Genomic DNA, 20,720 nt, shown 5'->3' on the forward strand with positions numbered 1-20,720 from the left:
AGGCCCGGCCGCCCCCAGGGCCGCTGCTGCCCGCCGCTGCCCCCGCGCCGCCCGCAGGACCGCCAAGCCCCGCCCGGCCTCGCTCCGTCCGCTCCAGGCGTCCCGCGGGCCGGAGCCACGCCCCCGCGCCGCCCCGCCCCCGCGCCGCCACGCCCCCTCGAGTCGCCACGCCCCCGCGCCGCCACGCCCCTCCGCGTCGCCACGACCCCTCGAGCCGCCACGCCCCTCCGCGTCGCCCCGCCCCTCCGCGCCGCCACGCCCCCTCGAGTCGCCACGCCCCCCGCCACGCCCCTCCGCGCCGCCACGCCCCCGCGCCGCCCCGCCCCCTCGAGCCGCCCCGCCCCTCCGCGCCGCCACGCCCCCTCGAGCCGCCCCGCCCCCGTGGAGCCGAGGGGTGGGCCTGGGCTGCGGCGCGGAGAGTGTTTGCCCTGGCAAGGCCAGATAAAGAGCTCGGGGGAGGCCCGTTCCTTTCCGCCCCAACCCCAGGTGGTGGTTTGCCTAAGATTAGGAAGGGAGTGTCACAGGCGCTGACTGGTTCGTGAGCTACTTCGTGAGCTACGTCACTGCACCCCAGCCCCAGCAGACCCCTCTGGCCTTGCAGACCATCACAGGTCACAACCTGCGGTGTATCCCACACAGGCGTTGACTTTTGTTCTTGTTCTTTTTTTTTTTTTAAGGATTTTATTTATTTATTCATGAGAGACACAGAGAGAGGCAGGCTCCCTGCGGGGAGCTCCCTGTGGGCTCGCTCCTGGGGTTCCGGGATCACAACCTGAACCAAAGGCAGAGGCAAAGCCACCCAGGTGCCCAGGCATTGACTTTTGAAGGGCTTTGTGTCCTCTCCTGGAAAACTCTACGCTTATCTCTCGGGTTTTCAAATGCATCTGGGAGGGAAAAGGAGATCTTCTCAGGATCTAAATGGCTGGCACTAGGCAGAGACGGAGCATAACCTGTCCCTGAAAGCTCACGTTGGATGAGAATATCCTCATTGTCGTTTATTAGTTAAATTCTCCAAGTCCAGGGGTCTAAAAACATTTCCTTAAATACTTAATTTTTATTGACTACATGCTCATTTTCAGAAGTAGATATCCTCTGACGGAGTCGCTCACGTTGGTCACAGGACATAGACTTCTATCTTCCACTATTTTCTTGTCCCAAGTATTTGAGTCAACAAAGTCATCTTTTCAAAATATGATCAGGCCACTTCTCTGCCTCCTGCTGCAACATCTGGCCCCTGCTCCTTCAGCCTGTCCTATGCTATTGTTCATGCGCCAGGCACACAACAGATGGAAGTCTGGAGATTGGCAGGACACATGGGAGAAACGGGCTCAGCTGTCCAGGATCTTACAGTCTCTAGGGGAGACACCGTGCCCAGGACCCTCCACCCCTTCACACTGAGAAGCTTTGCAAGGATCACAATTCTAAAAAGGCCTATTCAAATAAGGCCATTGCAGTTGCACAGTGGCTTCAAATAGTCATGCACTTGGGTTTAATTCTCAGCCTCATAATTGGACAGAACAATATTCTGAAATACCAGCTGAGATCTGCATCAGCACTACACCACCACTCCATCTCCCTGGTCCTTAGGCAGCTGGGGTATTTCTTATTCATCGTCTCAAAGGAAGAGGGGGGTCTGGCAGTACACAGAGACAAAGGGGAGGCACATTTTGGCTTAGGAGTTGTAAGCATTTGGGGGTTGGAAAGAACACCAAACAGGCGTAATAGAATTGGGAGGGTGGTGCTGGTGAGTAAGAATGAGGCCTCCAGCCTGAGGCCAGATTTGGGTCCCCCCCACGTTTGGGGGGAAAGGATAGGGCAAGTAGGACTTGTAGGAAAAGCCAGAAGAGGCAACTGTTATGGAATTTAGGAAAAGCTTTGGGCCAAAGCCTCCTGGAGGAGAGGTGGGAATGGTGAGACACCCTAGCTAAGACAGAAGCAGGCTTGCTCTTCTTCTTTGGTAACACCCCAGGGGAGTCACAAGACTCCAGGTGGCATGGAATGTCTGAGCCAGTGGGCCTGAACACCTCACGGAACTGCCCGTGGCCCACTGTGTGATGCTGTGACAACAGATGGGTTCCTGTCCTCGGAGAGGAGCTCAGAAACACCTGACAAAGGTCTGGACACCAGGAGGCCCTGAGTGAGGAATGCAGGATGGCTCGGGATTGATCGCCAAGTTGAAGACAAGGTGGGAATGAGGATGTCTCAGATGGATGCATCACCTGTACCCTTCAGGTTGGCTAGAATATATCCAGGTCAACAAAAATAACAAAAACAAGTCTATGTGGCTCAAATAACAAAGACTCCTTTCTCACACTACAGGTTGATTGAAGATCAGGGAAAGCTCTGTGCTGGGTCAGCACTGTCCTTACCCCAGGAAGTGCTGGAGCAGTGTTTAGGTGGAAAGCTGCCAGTCTCTGTGGCAGATGGGATAAAAAAAAAAAAAAAAAAAAAAAAAAAGGAATGAGGAAAAGCTTGAACTGGCATTTAAAGATTCATTCTGGAAATGACACTTGCTCTTATGTTTCACTTGCCAAAGCAAGTCACATGGGCACACTTAGCTTGTAGGGAAATACAATCCTCCATGAGTTTGGAAGAATGGAGCCAGAATCTTTTCCAGCGATGAATTCCTAATGACTACCATGACCGCCCAGGCACAGAGCCTCGGTTTGGTGTTATAAACTAACTTACATTTATTCAGGGATTGGTGATCAAATTCCAAATTGGCTTAGGTTAAGTTTCTGCCTCCAGGCAGAATGGAGATTTGAGAAATTAAGCTGACATGCAAAATGAACTTAGAATTCTGAACACTGGGTTTGTGCACTTGGGATTTGTATCTGTTCCGTTAGTCATGTCGAGTCCCGCAGAACAGGCACATCAGGGGCACCTGAGTGGCTCAGTGGTTGAGCATCTATCTGCCTTTGGCTCAGGCCGTGATCCTGGGGTCCTGAGATCAAGTCCAGAATTGGGCTCCCTAGGGGGGCCTGCTTCTCCCTCTGCCTGTGTCTCTCATGAATAAATAAATAAAATCATTTAAAAAAAAAAAAAGGCAGATCATGCTACCTGAGGCAGCGGATCATGCAGGATCCAAAAGCCAGATCAGAATGATCACCACCATGAGCCAAAGTCCACCCCCGGGAGACACTGCTCACCTTCTCCCCAAGATTGATTTTGTTGGCAGGGTGGGAAGTTTGGTGGGGAGATGAAGAGACTGCCTGCCGTATCCTCACATAGCAGTTGGAATGCAGGAGAGATCTGGAGTTTAGGGTTTCAAGAAAAAGAAGGAAGCATGAGAACACTCAGGGCCTGGAAGTCACAGAAGAAGATGGAAGTTTCCAGAAACAATGTCCACCACTTCTAGGTTTTATTTATTTATTTATTATTTTAAAAAAATATTTATTTATTCATGATAGACATAGAGAGAGAGAGAGGCAGAGACACAGGCAGAGGGAGAAGCAGGCTCCATGCAGGGAGCCCAACGTGGGACTCGATCCCGGGACTTCAGGATCACACCCTGGGCCAAAGGCAGGCGCCAAACCGCTAAGCCACCCAGGGATCCCCTAGATTTTATTTAATAATAGTAACAGTGGCTCTTCAAGACACACACCCCCACCCCCTCGGTGTCAGGGCCTGCGCTTGTCACTCTATGCTCCTCGAAATTCCTAGGCCTGCTCTCCCCTCCCTCTCTCCCATCTCCTTACTCTCCTCATCTCTTTCTGAGCCTGCAGCCCCGGCCTGAGCATAGAGACAGACATCGCCCTATCCAAGGGGGACTCAGAGCACCTCCCATCCCTCCCTAACCAGCGCCAGCCAGCTTCTCCAGGCCTCCTTGCCTCTCATTAACTTCGGTAGGGGCAGCCTGTCTTTCTTCTCTCTCGTTCAGTGCCCTTCTAATCTATTTTCCACACGGGCCTTCTCCCTGACACAATTTGATTTCCAGGTTGCTAGCAGGCTTCTCTCCGGCTTTGATTTATGTGCGCCTTCCCTGTGCCACATGTCTTGGCCATACGGCTGTGTCTTTGCTACCTTCTCACATTTGCTTTAAAGACCCGCGGATGCTTGGAAAACGTTGCAGAAATAATGCAGAAGAAAAGAGAGTTCTAGGGAGCCTGGTTGTCTCGGGCTTGAGGTAGGAATGAAGGAAGGTTTAGAGCTCCTCCGGGTGCAGAGAAAGAAAAGTGAAGGGCAGATTTTCTGCAGCTTATGGAGTGGGCTTTTGAACTTCTTCTTTTTATTGATTTCAGGCTCTTCTAAGGCAAGCAGTGTAATGACACAGTTCAGAGGTACGATGTGAAAGCGGGACCGAGTTTCAGTGGAGGTCCCCCTGGAACCGGGCTGATACCACAGGTCTGTCCCCTCCAGCCCCCCCCCCCCGCCGATTCTCCCCACATCCGTCCCCCACAAACCAGAAATGTGTCTCACGCAGCTGCAGATGCTTTTCAATGCCCCGATTTTATTATTTTATATTTTATTTAAAATCCACCGGTCATTATCCCGATGCCTTTTCCAAGCCTGAAACTTCTTTTCGAAGAATCCATACCTCAAGTGGGGTTGATAACTTAGAAACTAAACGGGGGGAGGAGGAGTGCATGGATGAAATTAAGCTCCTTTTATCCCCCCTTTGCACAAATTCTTGAGTTTGCTCCCATGCCTTGAACCAAAGGAGCTGCGTAACTCCCGAAGAGGGGTCCGGCTGGACGGGCGTGTGTTGCACTGTGTCGGGGCTAGAGGTACCAGCTTGAATGAGCCTGCTAAGTGAAAGGATTCTGATTGATAGGTGCACATTGATAGCACCTTTCTGGAGGCCATGAGGTCATTTGGGAGATGAGTGTTCAATATCGGATCCATTAAATGGTGCTAGAGAAGTTTAGGCCATGCGGCTCATCCCTATTCATGCCCCTTGATGAGGAAGGGACAAGAGGCCACAGAGCAAGCCAGCTTCTGGAAGACAAGTCACAGAGCCACTGCAGGGCAGGGAACCCAGTGGCTGCTGTCTGCTGCCCCGCCTGCCTCTCACCACACCCAGCAATAATTACAATCCATGGGCAGCCCCAGGTGGCCCAGCAGTTCAGCGCCGCCTTCAGCCTGGGGTGTGATCCTGGAGACCCGGGATCGAGTCCCGTGTTGGGCTCCCTGCATGGAGTCTGCTTCTCCCTCTGCCTGTGTCTCTGCCTCTCTCTCTCTCTGTGCCTCTCATGAATAAATAAAATAAAATCTTAAAAAAAATAATTATAATCCTGCCACATGGAAAGAAGGTTACGTTATTATTTCAGTATTTTGAGAGGAAAGGAAAAGCCTTGGACATCCTGGCTTCAAGCAGGTTAACTACCAGCCAAGGGGAACATGCCGCTGTGTGGAGAGATCTCTTTATTGCCTGAATATTCCAGATAGCCCCAGCAGACAGTTAAGGAGGGAGTGGTGGGGAGAGGGGAGGAGGGGGCGTTTGCTTCACTGTAAGAAGAGGGATGATTTCCACTTGGTTGCTAGGGTGGGGTGGGGGGGCGGGGGGCAGGTTTAGTTTTTGATGGTCTCTAGATCACCAGTTTGATGACCTTGAGCACATCACCATGGAGCCCGCTTCCTCATCTGCAAAATGGGGGAAATGATATTTTCATCCTTTCAAAAAATATCCGTTGAGCGTGTTGTGTGCTAGGTATTGATCTAGGCACTGAGCTAACAGCAGATGAATAAATCTCAGTGCTTAAGCCCAGAGGGCTTGAACTCTAGTGCAGGGGAGTGGAAAAGAAACAGACTTGTGAGTAGTGTGTCAGATGGTGGTGAATGCCATGAGGAAGGATAGGGTAGGGTAAGGGAGGAGGGAGGGGGCGCTATTTTATTACAGGAGGGCGGGTGGGGGGGAGTCAGGGAATCTTTGATAAGATGATGTTGGAGCAGAGGCCAGAAGGGAGGGAGAGAGGGAGTCCTGCAAGTGTCCCATGGGTGGGTGGATGGGTGGGGGGCAAGCAGAGAGGCTGATGGGGGGCGCAGGAAGGCTTGTAGGGCAGTAGAGGCAGAAGCAGAGGTGGCGGGCCTGGCGCTGGCCTTTGAATTGGGTGACAGTGAGCCCCTGGCTGTTTCATTCTGAGCAGGGTGGGGGGGCACAGGCTGCAAGGAAGTGGCACTAATCCCCCCGAGAGGTAAGGAGGGACAGGGTGCCGCCAGTGGTGGGGAAGGTGAGCAGCAGAGTCTGGATATATTTTGAAGGCAGAGTGGACAGGGTGCGGATGGGTCAGCCTGGCTGTGAGGGAAGGAGAGGAGTCAGGGATGCCTGCGGACCTTGCCCCGAGCCGCTTATCTTATGCCAAGAGCGGTTATGAGGATTCTATATTCTGAGAAGTGGCGTCGAACATTGTTGATGGGCCCGGACCCAGAGCCACACAGGCCGGGTTCAGGTCCTGGCTTCACCCCGGCTTGCCGAGTGACCTGGAGCATTTTACTTAACATCTCTGCCTCAGTGCCTGGGCCTGCCAAGTGGTGCTGACAATACCACCTACCAGGTGCCAGGGAGAGAATAAACGTAAAGCACTGGGAGCGGTGCCAGGTGTGTGGCAAGCTCTGTATAAATATTTGCTGATTCTATGTTAAATGATACATATGTAATGTATTTACGCACATGTGGATGTAATAGGAGCTTGGGAAGTTCAGGACATGGTTAGCTGCTGGTGTTTTTCTATCACAATGCAATAGAATTTCAAAATAGGTGGCAGTTATTTTAGGTAATTTCCACTGGAGCTGCCTTTGCATTGTCTTTCTCTTGAACCCCAGACCCTCCCCACAGTGGTGCCCTCACATTCCTCCCCAAAGGGTATCGTTCTGTCCCATTCCCCAAGGGAACTTCAGCTTGGTCGGAAGATAAAGAATTACAACTCAGCAGAGCACCCCATTCCTCACCCCTTCCTGGAGGTCGCTAGTCGGGTGTCATCCTTCCTCCCGGGTTGGGAGATCCAATTCAGACTCATCCTCTGGCCTCATTCGATCCCACTTCTTCCTTTTATTCCTGCACAGTCTCAAAGCTTTCGCATCTCCATGAATGCCTTTTTTGTTTTATTTTATTATTATTATTATTATTATTATTATTATTATTATTTTGCCTTTTTTGTTTTAACCTTGCTTTCCCCCTAGGCTGGGGGTTCCCCATCCTGGGAGTTTGGGTGGGGTTTTTCCAAACTACAAACTGCCCATCTTCCCTCTCATGCTTCGCTCCCATTCTGCACTAGGACAGCTGCAGTGGCTTCCCTGCCTCTAGCCTTTCCGCCTCGAAATCTATACTGAGACCAGATCAGCCTTCTGGGAACCTTCTCTGCGCCCCCATCGACAGCTGCTTTGGCACAACTGGCCCTGGCAGCTGCAGAAGCCTTACCAGTGGCGTCCCAGGGCTGCCCCTACCCCCTTCTGGTACATTCCTCATACTGTACCAGAGTGATATTTATACATGCAAGTGTGGTCAAGTTCTGCTCCCCGCTCTCCATGGCAATGACCCAGGTCATTGCCCTGACTTATAAGGTCAGCACAGGCGAGCGCCATTTCCCTCTGCCCCCTCCTTTGCTGTGACCCTTCACTGACATCAGCCTTTGCCCAGTCTCCTGGGCTCAGCAGACTCCTGACTTCTCCAGGGCCTTTCTTTCTTTCTTTTTTTTTTTTTAATTTTTTATTTATTTATGATAGTCACACACACAGAGAGAGAGAGAGGCAGAGACACAGGCAGAGGGAGAAGCAGGCTCCATGCACCGGGAGCCCGACATGGGATTCGATCCAGGGTTTCCAGGATCGCGCCCTGGGCCAAAGGCTGGCGCCAAACCACTGCGCCACCCAGGGATCCCTCTCCAGGGCCTTTCTACCAATATGGAAGGTTCATTTCCTGAATCCTTACCTTGCAGACAGCAAGTGACCTTCAGATCTCAGTTCTGATGTCACTGTCTCAAGGAGGGGGTCTCTGACCTCTGGTCCCAATAAAGTCCCCAGCCCCTCATTATTCTCCAATAAGGTCCTGTTCTTCTTTATCAGCCTTATCATGATCATGAATCAGGTATTTCTTGCATGAATACTTCTTTGTCACCTCTCTGCTATAAGCTCCGTGAGAGCAGAGCCCGCGTGTGCTCTTATTACCTCTGTGTACTGGACGCCTTGTGCCTGGCACAGGTAGGCATGCTAATATTTGTTAAATGAGACTGTTGGATAAATCAAAGAATAGATGAGCATCTCTCCTCTGCTCATAAATTTTCCCTGGCTCCCGCTACATCACCCAGAAAAACCTAAGTTTGCTTGATCTAAATTCACATCATTAGCTTTCACAAATCCACACTCCAGTAGCATAAAGCTCCTTGCTGTTCTTTTCACAGGTCCGGCACATTTCTGCCTTGAGGGCTTTATTTTTACCACTACTTACAATATTTCATGGGTGAATTAATGACTGTCTCTAAATCATACCCAGTCTTCAAGGGCATCAAATGTCACATCTGCCATGAAGCCGTCCAGACACCCCCAGCTGGAATGAATTTTTCCTTTTTCTGAGCTTCCAGAGCACTTCCTCTGTGGCCATGAGAGAAATTTGTCACGTTCCACCTCTTTTTTCGAGTTTCTTCCTGCATGTCTGATTTTCTACTACACCGTGAATTTCTCAAGGGCGAGACCCATGTTCTAATCACCTTTGTATCTGCCCCCACAATGCTTCCGCTGTTGCAGGTGCTCTATCTAAGTGAAGGCAAGAAATTATTATGGATTATTGATTCAAAGGGATGATGATTTTTCTAAGGGAGTTTTTCTAGAAGGTAGACATTTTCCTGTAGATAGTTCCCTACTATCTACACATGGGGGTGCCCTAACCAAGCAAAACTATACGGGCTGCTCTAGGTGGATTCATTTCTAAATTATTTTAAAGATGATGAGGCTTCTTTTGAATCTTGTCTCACTGGTTGTATTGATCAGCTGTGGATGACAGGAAGGAAAGGCAAAGGACAATTTAGTGGGCAAAGTAAGATTAGTAAATCAAAACCAGAGACCACGTATGGTCAGAGGGACAAGGCCAGACACACCTGCTCTCTCTGAGTGAAGGGTCCTGTGATCACAGACTATGGAGGTCATGGTCCTCCAAATGAAGAAGCTCTGGGGGTTGTGCTGTGGACTGAATTGTGCCCCCTCAAAATTGTTATGTTGAAGCCCTAACCCCCCAGCGTGGTGGTATTTGGAGAGGGGACTTTGGGAGATAGTAGGTTTCGATGAGGTCATAGGAGTGAGGCCCAAGGTGGAATTAGTGTCCTTACAAGAGGAAGAGAGACCAGAACTTGGTCTGTGCTGTGCGTAACACAGTGAGAAGGTGGCCGTCTGCAGGCCAGGGTGAGGGCCCCCACCACGAACCTGGCCCTCCTGCCTCACCCTGATCTACAAAGCCCAGCCTCCAGATGGTATGAAGTAAATCTCTGTGGTTGAAGCCACCCAGTCCGAGCATGTGGTTATGGCAGCCCAGGAAGATTACCACATGTCACGTGCAGAAAGGGGCTGCCTTCCATGCTCTGTGCTGTTCCACGGACAGTTTGATATTTTGATAAAAAAAAAAATGCTGAAACATTTGTCAGGAACAGACAAGTGACTTTCAAGCTCCTATGAGCCTCTGATTTTGTTTTCTTACTATATATGCGGTGGTGCTTTGACAATCTCTCTTACATGTAATAAGAAAGCACCACTCTTCTCTTCTTTCCTAACAGTATGTCAGTGGCAGATCTCTTTTGTTAGTTTGGGCCAGACTTTAACTTCCATTTTTGAATGTCATCATTCCCTTTTTTTTTTTTTTTTTTTTAAAGTAGACTCCACACCCAGGAGCCCAGTGTGAAGCTCAAACTCATGACCCAGAGATCAAGACCTGAGCTGAGATCAATAGTTGGATGCCTAACTGACTGAGCCACCCAGGAGCCCCTCTTTTCCATTCTTTTTTTTTTTTTTTTTGATTTATTTATTCATGAGAGCCACAGAGAGACAGAGACATAGACTGAGGAAGAAGCTGGCTCCCTGTGGAGAACCCAATGTGGACTCAATCCTAGGATTCTGGGATCACAACCTGAGCCAAAGGCAGCTGCTCAACCGCTGAGCCACCCAGGTGCCGGCTCTCTTTTCCATTCTTAATGTCAGGGTGTTATGTTGGAAATGGGTAGTCTGAGCTCCATTACCTTGGCTAAACTGACTTTGCCCCCCACTGTTGGTCTAAATGTGCAAAGCATTCATTATGCAGTTGATCCTTGAACCACACAAGATTGAATTGTGTGGGTCCACTTAAGTGTAGATTTTTTACAGCACAGTACTGTAAATACACTTTTTCTTCCTCATGATTTTCTTTTCTTTTTAAAGATTTTTATTTATTCATGAGAGACACAGAGAGAGAGAGAGAGGCAGAGACACAGGCTGAGGGAGAAGCAGGCTCCATGCAGGGAGCCTGACGTGGGACTCGATCCCGGGTCTCCAGGATCAGGCCCTGGGCTGAAGGCAGCGCTAAACCACTGAGCCACCAGGGCTGCCCTTCCTCATGATTTTCTTAATACCTTTTTCTTCTAGCTTACTTTATTATGAGAATACAGTATATAATACAGATAGCATACAAAACACGTTCATCTATTGTGTATGCTATTGTTAAGTCTTCTGGTCAACCCTGGGCTATTAGTAGTGAAGTTTTTTGGGGGAATCAAGTTATATGTAGATTTTCGATTGCACACTGGGCCTGTGCCCCGGACTCCTACATTGTTCTAGGGTCAACTGTAATCAATCCAGGGATGTCCAATAGCACCTCCCTGCTACCTGGGGCACTTTGTTATGCGTGGGTTTACAGATGTCAGAGCATTGTTTTCCTGATTTCTCATCACATTCATCTACTCTAAGACCTTCACATTTTTACATTCACATGTTTATTTATTTGGATAAACTGAATTTGAAAAAGCTGAATACATGCGCAGAATTCAGAGGCATGTAATGAACAAAAGTCTCAGGTGCAACTTAAAGTGGTTTACAAGCTGAAATGGAAACGACTCCTCTCCTGTTCTTCATTCCTCCTCTTCCCTCCCTCCACCCACCCAAGTGCCTCATGCTATTGTGTGCATGTGTCTCTGGGTGTGGGTGTCTGTGCGCAATCATATGTGTATATAAATTAAAGACAGGGCTGAGTTTCACATCTGGGTCAACATGATGTGGCCATGAAAACATGTGTCTTCTCCCTCCCCTCCTACTTGGAAGCTGCAGGAATCTCGGAGAAGGCTTTGGAACTTCCACAATCCGTGGAATTCACCAGGCGGAACCAAACCAATTATAACTACATCTCGAGAAGCAGAGAAGTCCCAGCTTATATCTAAGGTACACATATTTTCTACATGTGTATATTCTATAACATAAAACATAAACTTGGAACAGTGGGATGTTTCACCGCTTACTTTTTTCTTTAATAAATTACAAATACTTCCATGACACAGTATTCTCCTACAAATGGCTTAAGGAACATCATGCTACTTTATCATGGAGCTTTGCCATAATTTATGCAACCAATCTGTCTTGACCTACATTTAAATTGTTCCTAATTTTTAAATTTAATTTAATTTTTGTTCCTAATTTTTAAAAAAGATTTTAAGTAATCTCTACACCCAACATGGCGTTCGGACTCATGACCCTGAGATCAAGAGCTGCATACTCCACTGCCTGAGCCAGCTGGATGCCCTGTTCCCAATTTTTAGTGTTATTAGTAATACCACAATGAACAACCTTTTGGAAATTTTCTCTGCACATCTCTGATACTTCTCTAGGTTGAATTTCTAGAAGCATACTTGTTGGCCTCTGGTATTTGTTGCCAAATTGTCATGCAGAAACATTGTTCCTCTTCTATCTGATGTTTGGCTTTTTTTTTTTTTTTTTAAATTTATGTTTTGGGGGCACCTGGGTGGCTCAGTCAGTTAAGCGTCTGCCCTCGGCTCAGGTCATGATCCCAGGGTCCTGGGATTGAGCCCTACATCTGGCTCCCTGCTCAGCGGGGACTCTGTTTCTCCTTCTTCCTCTGCCCCCCCCCCCCCCCGCTCATGCTCTCTCTCTATCTCTCTCTCCTACTCAAATAAATAAATAAAATCTTTAAAAAAAAGAAAGATAAACTTAAAAAATATTTATTTATTGGGGCGTCTGGGTGGCTCAGGGTCCTCAACAAGGAGTCTGCTTCTTCCTCCCCCTGTATCCACCCCCTTCCTTCCCACCACTTATGCTCTCTCTCAAATCAATAAATTGGATTTTATTTATTTATTTTGGGGGGAGAGTGGGGAGGGGCAGAGGGGAGAGGAGAGAGAATCCCAAGCAGACTTTTATGCAGCATGGAGCCTGTCAAGGGGCTTGATCCCATTACCCTGAGATCATGACCTGAGCTGAAACCAAGAGTCAGATGCTTAACTGACTGAGCCATCCAGGTGCCTCTCTCTCGTGTATTTTATTTTATTTTATTTTATTTTATTTTATTTTATTTATTTTTTCATGAGAGACACAGAGAGAGGCAGAGACACAGGCAGAGGAAGAAGCAGGCTCCATGCAGAGAACCCAATGTTGGACTCCATCCTGGGACTCCAGGATCACGCCCTGAGCCAAAGGCAGACGCCTAACCACTGGGCCACCCAGGTGTCCCTCTCTGGTGTTTTTAAAAGGAGAGAATGTGACCTTGGGTTAGACTTAGAAATCACCTATTGATATAGTTAAATTGGCTCCACAAAGATTAAAACATCTACTGGATGCCTTTACACTGACAGGTACATACAACTTTGTAGAATAAAGAGTTTTCCAGGTATTTTATTTTATTTTATTTTATTTATTTTTTTAAAGATTTTATTTATTTATTTATTTATTTATGAGAGACAGACAGAGACAGAGGCAGAGACATAGGCAGAGGGAGAAGCAGGCTCCCTGTGGGGAGCCCGATGTGGGACTCAATCCCTGGACCAAGGATCACGCCCTGAGCCGAAGACAGATGCTCAACCGCTGAGCCACCCAGGCATCCCCAGGTTTTCCAGGTATTTTAAAGACTTCCTCTGCATTAATAACAACTAAGAAAATTATGGCTTAGTGGGCACACACAATGGGATGGGCAGAGGGTGAACAGGTAAGTCAAGTATCCCTACAACCTTTCTGCATTGTTTAACCATTCCAGATAATTCACAGATTAATTAGCAAAAGCTCCAGAGAAAGAGCCAAATGTTGTAACTTCCAGATTAGATGGTCACTGATTTAAGGAAAAGTGTTTTGAGAGGCACCTGGGTGGCAAAGTTGGTTAAGCATCCAACTCTTGATCTTGGATCAGGTCATGGTATCAAGGTTGTGAGATTAAGCTCTGCATGGAGCTCCACAGTAAGCATGGAGCCTGCTTAAGATTCTCTTTCTCCCTCTCCCTGCTCCTCTTCCTGCTTGCACTCTCTCAAAAAAAAAAAAAAAAAAAAAAAGGAAAAGAAAGAAATACTTTTGAGAAATGCCTGTTTCAGTAATTGGCAGTCTCAGTAATTTGTGCTCCTTTGTGGGGCAGCACGGGTGGCTCAGCGGTTTAGCGCCTGCCTTCAGCCCAGGGCATGGTCCTGGAGACTGGGGATCGAGTCCCACGTCAGGCTCCCTGCATGGAGCCTGCTTCTCTCTCTGCCTCTCTCTCTCTCTGTGTCTCTCATGAATAAATAAATAAAATCTTTTAAAAAAATTGTGCTCCTTTGTAAACACAAGAGATTTGATCTTTTTGCCCAAAGAAACAGCACAGCATCATCTCCCCTCTTCCCAACTCATGGGAAAAGGGTTGCTTTTCTTTTTTTTGTACTGCTTCTTATACATGAAGAAACCACCTCTGACCTCTTCAGTCAAATATGCCATCTGGGTTTTTGTTGTTGTTTTTGTTGCAGAAATGTTGCTCATATCCATCTTTTGCATTCTCTCTCTCTTCCCCTTGCCTCGCTGCTATGACACCCAGCCATCATCACCTCTTCCACTGCACCATTATCAATGGCTTCCACCATGCTCAGCATCACTTAAAGGGACATGAATGGGGCCTGGAATCAAGACATTCAGGTTCTGGGAACCTAACCTCAGTTGACTTGTCTCCTCATCTGTCAAATGGGAGAGGTAACTTGATTGAGGTGGCTCAAGAAAAACCAGAGCCAGACAGCAGGTAAAGCAGTAAGACACAGTTCATTCAGGACTATTGCAATAGGGGAAGAGAGACCTTAGTACAGAGCCAGGCTCAATCTGAATACAGTGTGGGCAAGAGGGGGGTTTCTAGCCATGGGGCAGGGGCAGGCTCAGTGGGTGGAAATTACTGTGAAGAAACATCAGGGGTGAACTGACCTAACAGGATTCTCGCTGAAGCCAGGCCAGGGTGGTCTAACATCTGGTGGGGCATCCCGGAGGATGAAGGACCTGACCTGATCCTGGGTGGGGGGTGGGGGTAGGGGGTAGGTATGAAGGCTGGGGATTCTCCTTAAACCAAATTAGCAGGATCCTTGGACAATACAGAGACAAACAAACATGGGTGTCAGAAAGCTGAAGCCAGGTGGGAAGGTTAGGCTGAGGAGCGAATCTTCGCTAGGATGTTTTCACATTGTGTCTTGAGAAGCCCTGGGAGTTCTGAGGAGGGCCCCTGGGGCTGTGGATTGCCAGGGGGCGGTGCCCAGGGGCCCCATGGATGGCCCCAATCTCACTGTCAACCCAATCCTTCCACTCTTAGCTGTCTGAGGTATTGCTTTCTATCCAAAATGCGTTGGTTTTTTGAAATCAGTAGAACCTTTTCTTCAACCTCTGAAGACCATGAAACCACAAAAGGTGTAGAAGATACTTCCAGACATACCATTTTAGGACTCCGAGTAGGCCTCCAGGGAGCTAAAGGCTGGATTTTCATCCTCACAGACGTCCCAGGGAACTCTGCAGGAGGGAGAGAGGCTTTTTATGAATTACAGAAACTACTTCTGCTCAGGCTGCCTTTGGTGAGAAGCACACCCTTCGAGGACAGACCCTTCCTTTAAGCACATTTACATAGCTGACACTGAAATTCGGTATTGGAGCTTGTCTCTCCTACTTCCCGGTGATAAGTATTCATCCCCACTCCTGACTTTGCATTTTAGGGCATTCATCCTCTGTGGGAGGCCCTGATTATTCATCCATTTCCACAACACATGCTGTAGTATGATTAGTGTCTTTCTGCGGAAGACAAAAAACTAGGACACTCAAAGTAAGGATAAGCAGCTGATCTCAAATAGCCGGCCCTGTGTATCCGAGGGAGGGAATAAGGACCAGGACTTCCTAAAAATGGTTCCCTTCTTGCTAAATGCTACCCTACTGTGAGGAGACTCATTTCTCTTTTCTGATCTCTTGATGGCACCCAGAGCGCTTCCCTCTTTTTATCTTTTTCTGGGAAAGCAGCCAGCACAGTTTGGCTGCTGTGCCCAACAGGGCAGTCTCTGGGCTTGGAAAGGTGGAGCCAGGGTCAAGAGACACACCTTCTCGGGCTCCCAAGAGGGTGATGACACCTGTCCTGTGAGCCAGTCAGTGACGGCTGACACCTTACTGACCCCCCACCCACCCACAACCTCCCCAGAGTCTGCTGCCTTTCCTTCCAAAGGGAGGGACCTCACAGAATAGCCCAGAGACAACCAAGTAGTCAACTGAGTTTCAGATGACATTTAAGATTTATTTATTAATTTTAGGGAGAGAGAGAGAGAGAGAGAGCTTGAGAAGGGGGGAAGAGCAGAGGGAGAGGGAGGAATAGATGCCATGCTGAGCACGGATGGAGCCCAGTGTGGGGCTTGATCCCATGACCCTGAAATCATGACCTGAGCTGAAACCAAGAGTCACAAACTTAACCAACTGAGCCACCCTGGTGCCTCAGGTAACCCCTAAACTCATTGTCATAGTTCATGACTTAAAGCCCAGGCTCACTTCATCTACAAGAACTGAGATTTAAAAAAAAAAACAAAAAAAAAAAAAACAGATTTTTTTGAAAGGGGAAGGATTTTAGAGTTCCAAAAATCTAACATTGAACACCAGAAGGCAAAGCCCCAAGAACAGCAAAGATTATACCAGGAGGCAGAGCTGCCCTCCCCCCCTCCAATATGGCAATACTTTATTTGTAGAGTCTAGTTGCAATACCACTGCCACCCATCCAGGGGGACTGACCACCTAAAGGGTGAAGGGATCAATGTCTTACCTCCTTCATTCTGGTTGCTGCCCAACGTCAGGCAGCTCTGCCAAATAAAGAAGACACTGGGATGGATCCCATTGGTGCCAGAGTGAGGTTTCCCATAAAAAAGATACAAAAAATAATGTCTAGACAGCAGAAAATAGCCCTCAACAGGGCTTTCCCTATTGGAGCCTGGAGGGGATTGGAAGTACTTTTTTAAAAATTCAAGATAATATCACGATGAGACATGAGGACACACCCATTGGGATGGCTACTACCAAAAAGCCAGAAAATAACAAGAGCTGGAGAGGACTGGCTATATTGGAAACCCTATGCCCTGCTGGCAGGATTGTAAAAATGGGGCGGCGCACACAGAAAACAATACGGCAGCTCCTCAACTGATCACACCCAGAATTATCATGCCATCCAGCAGCTGCACTTCTGGGTATGGGTCGGAAAGAGTGGCAAGGAGGGCTTGAAGGGGTATGTGTGCGCTCATGTTCACAGCAGCATGATTTACAACAGCCAAAAAGCAGTAAAACCAAGTGTTCATCAACAGACGAAGGGGCAAACAAAACAGAGTCTACCCACACCGTGGAATATTAGTCAGCCTTAAAAAGGATGCAGACTCTTGACCTCTGCTACAACATGGGTGAATTTTGAGGACGTTACGCTCAGTGAAATAAGCCTGTCACAAGAAGACAAATACGGCATGAGTCCGTTTACGTGAGATCATCAAGAGTAGTTAAATGTATAGATACATAGAGGATAGAACAGTGAGTGCCAGCGGCTTGGGGGAGGGGAGGATGGAGAATTGTTTCTTGGGAATAGAGTTTCATTTTTGCAAGATGAAAGGTTCTGGGGGTGGACGATGGTGATGGTTTCACAACCATAGGAATGTACTTCATGCCACTGAACTGTACATTTAAAAATGGTCAGGATGGGGCTCCTGGGTGGCTCAGTGTTTGAGCAGCTGTCTTCGGCCCAGGGCGTGATCCTGGAGCCCTGGGATCGAGTCTCGCATCGGGCTCCCTGCACGGAGCCTGCTTCTCCCTATGCATGTGTCTCCGCTTCTTTGTGTCTCTCATAAATAAAATCTTTAAAAAAATGATCAAGATGGTATTTTTTCAGTTATGTGTATTTCATGACACTTTAAAAGGTTTCAGCATGCAAAATTTGAGGAAGGTTTGGAAGGTTCTCAGGCAGAAATGACTTGCGCCTGGATTATCTAGAGAAGCCCAAGGAGGCAGCAAGCCCTGGGGAGAGGTCACCACCGCCAGAGCAAGTGACGTCTCCGCAAGGCCCCGTTTCTCCCCGGCCTATGGCTCTTGGCCAGAGGACCTCTGTCTGGACAGACGCAAGGGAAGGAAAAGCCCATCATCCGACTGACTCAGAGTGACTGGGAAGCCAGGGGATGCACGTGGGTGGCCTGGAAGTGACTGGATTCATTGCTGCTATCAAGTCACAAGGATGTTGTAGGCCAAGGGAACAAACACACGGCTGCCCCTGTGGTTGTGGCCACACCACTCACTGCGAGGGGGAAACAGCGGGATGTAGGTCACGGCAAATCGAGCTGCTGCTTGGTGGCCCGGCTCTCCGGCTGCAGCTGTCACTTCCTCTTGGTCACCTGGTTGTTCCCAGACCAACTTCCTCAGCAGAGGGGCCAGGGACTGGGGGCCAAGTAGAATGTGTCACCCACGTGTCAAGAACCCTTTCCCGTTTTATGGGGTTTGAGAGCTGCAGACGTATCTGCCATCGGTCCCGGTAGGAGGTTTTAGATTTTGTGAACTAGGTTGTGTGTGTGTGTGTGTGTGTGTGTGTGTGTTTGGATGTACTGCTTTCCTCCTTTCATGCTCCTTCAGAAACAGACTATCCTTCCTGTTATAGCCGGTAGGCCCCAACCATCGCCTACAGGTGAGGCCTCCTATATGTGTTCGTACCTCCCCTGCATTATGGCTGCATTTTTGTCTTGCTTTCCTAGATCAGCTTCTTTTCTAGGGGCTCCTCTCGAGTTTTCCGAGGATCCCAGTGCGTCCCAGAAACCCAGGCAGGCTGAGGCTCACCATGCTCCTGGGCCTTGGGTGCCTAGGGCCTGCCCCAGAACCCTGAGGTGAGTCGTGAGCACTGTGGGACTCTGTGGGAGTACCTCCCGTAGCTTCTGGAACTTCTGCCCAAGGTGGGCACAGACCCCTTCCTGCTCCCCTCCCCTGTCCCCCAATTCCATTCAGGTTGTGAATTTGGCATGGTGCTATTCTTAGGAGAGTATAACACAGAGAGTAACCCCAGGACAGTGACCAGCACAGAGTGGGTACTGAATGGGTATTTGCTGAATAAATGAACTTCGCCCACAGCCCGGAGCCTACACTGTCTGACTCCCGGCCTGTGAGGTTCTGTGAGGTGGGAACCAATGTCCCCTTGAACCAATCCCAACCTTGCAGTCTGGGCCCAACCTCAGCCTTGAAGGGACCAATGGGAGGAAGCTGTGCCTCCTACCCCCTTCTTGGTCCTTGTTTCCTCACCCCAGGATGGACCTCTTCCAGGGGGATGGACAGTCCGAATGCCACCCCTCGCTCAGGGGGCGTGGTCTTGCCCAGCAACTTCCAATAGGACCCAGTGATCCAAACCAGCCCCTTCCAAGTCCTTTGGGCATCAAGGACAACCTGGTGGCTTTCACAGCCTCTCCTCTGGTAGGAGGTGGGCATCTGTAGGAAGAAACAACTCACAGAATACAACAACAATGACGACACAACAAAATAGCCCACATTCGAAACAAGAGAGTAAGCAACAGTTCCTGCAAAGGGTTCTCCAAACCCAGGGAGAGAAAAGGAGCATTTCTCTCAAAGAAGTGCCACGTCTACAGGGTCTTGATGGCCTTCCCTGAAGTGTACACATATTTCTTTAAAAATATCACTTTATTGAGGTATGATTGACACACAAAAAGCTGTCCCTATTTGTACCTGTCAATGTAAACATTCTTAATGTGTAGAACTCAATGAGTTTGGAGGTAAGTGTGCATCCATGAACTCGTCACCGCAGTCAATGCCTTCAACATAGCCTCATCTCCAAAAGTTCTCTCCCACCCTCTTGGTGGTATTTTGTTTGTTTGTTTGTTTTGTTTTTTGGTGATAAGAACATTTAACATAAGAGTAACCCTCATAGCAAGATGTCAAGTGTGCAAAATAATCCTGTTGGCTACCAGTACGCTGCCGTAGGGTAGATCTCCAGGACTTGCCCACCCTGCCTGCCCTGGAACTTCCACCATCCTGTCCTCATTTGCCTCCCCCTCGCCCTGGCAACCAGCACTCCACTTCTGCTTCTGAGATGGACTATTTTAGTTTCCCCTTGTCAGTGGCATCACGCGGGATTTGTCCTTCTGGGTCTGGCTGTTGTCACTTAGCATCTCATTCAGCCTCAAAAGAAGGAAATCCTGCTATTGCCGCAGCCCGGCTGCCCCTGTGCACACATTTTTCTACCACCGAGCTGAAAAGTCAGCTTCTCGGTGGACAACAGGCCCCATTCAGGTGACTGCACAGCGTCCCCAAGGAAAAGGAGACGCTTATTGGCGCTGTTCACCCCGGGGGGCCTAGGGTGGCTTTCCCTAGACAGGAACATCTGCTGGGTAGCCGAAGTCGGGTGGGGTGTCCGGGTCCCTACAGGTCGTCCTGTGACAGCTGAGCCTCTCCTCGCCCCCCCGCTGGCTCCTCCCCGCCCACTTTCCCCACCGCAGAGGCACTTTCCTGGTTTTTGTGGGGTGGGCCCAGCCCAGCCCCATCCTGGATCCTGCTGTTTGTTCTTGGCTGGAGGCCTCCTCCCGCCGTCGCCCGCTGGGCCCCCAGGTCAGGTCCTGCGGCTGCCACGACTGGCATGGACCTTGACCGTCCACCCCTCCCTGGCCTTCCGTCCACTCTAATGGGACCTGCAGACGGGGTCCTCTGTAGTGATGCCCACCTTGCTCTCAGCAGGTGCATCCTGTGCCGGCTCAGGTGCCAGCGGATGCTTCTTTCTTCGTTGGATGACACCCATGAGCATTACTTCTCTCTCTCGTCATTGTTTGCTGGTTCCAAGCACCCCCCCTTTCTAGACTTTGGAGAAAAAAAAGTTACTCTTCGTACATTTTCCCTTCTCCGTGCATTCTTTTTCTTTGAGATCGGACGTACCGTGATTGGCAGAGGACTTGGTTCATCATCTTTGTGTCAAGGGCACTTCTGTCGTGGGGTTGGGTCAAGGGCCTGGACCGCCTTTTCCTTCTGGCTCCCCTGCTGTCTGGCACTGGCTCAGCCCTGCTCCGATGGGGTGGGAGGGGGCCCCTGGGAGGCCTGACACAAAGACGGCCCCTCAGGCTCCTTGTGGGTGGTGCCTGGAGCCCAGACATTCCCTCCTTGTTCCCCAGCGCCAGCCGGGCCTCGGTCCTCTCACTTCCCGCCACGCCAGCTCCGCTTATGAAAGGAAGCTCTTTCTGTGGGGCCCACTCAGCTTGCCCTCCACCCTCCTCAGAGGCGCTCCTCGGCCCAGGGCCTGGGTGCGGTGCTAAGTCATCACCCCTGCGGTTTGGGATGCAGTTCAAGGGCTGGGA

Source organism: Canis lupus, chromosome 2 (assembly GCF_003254725.2).
Source record: "Canis lupus dingo isolate Sandy chromosome 2, ASM325472v2, whole genome shotgun sequence".
In the NCBI taxonomy this organism is placed as follows: Eukaryota; Metazoa; Chordata; class Mammalia; order Carnivora; family Canidae; genus Canis; species Canis lupus.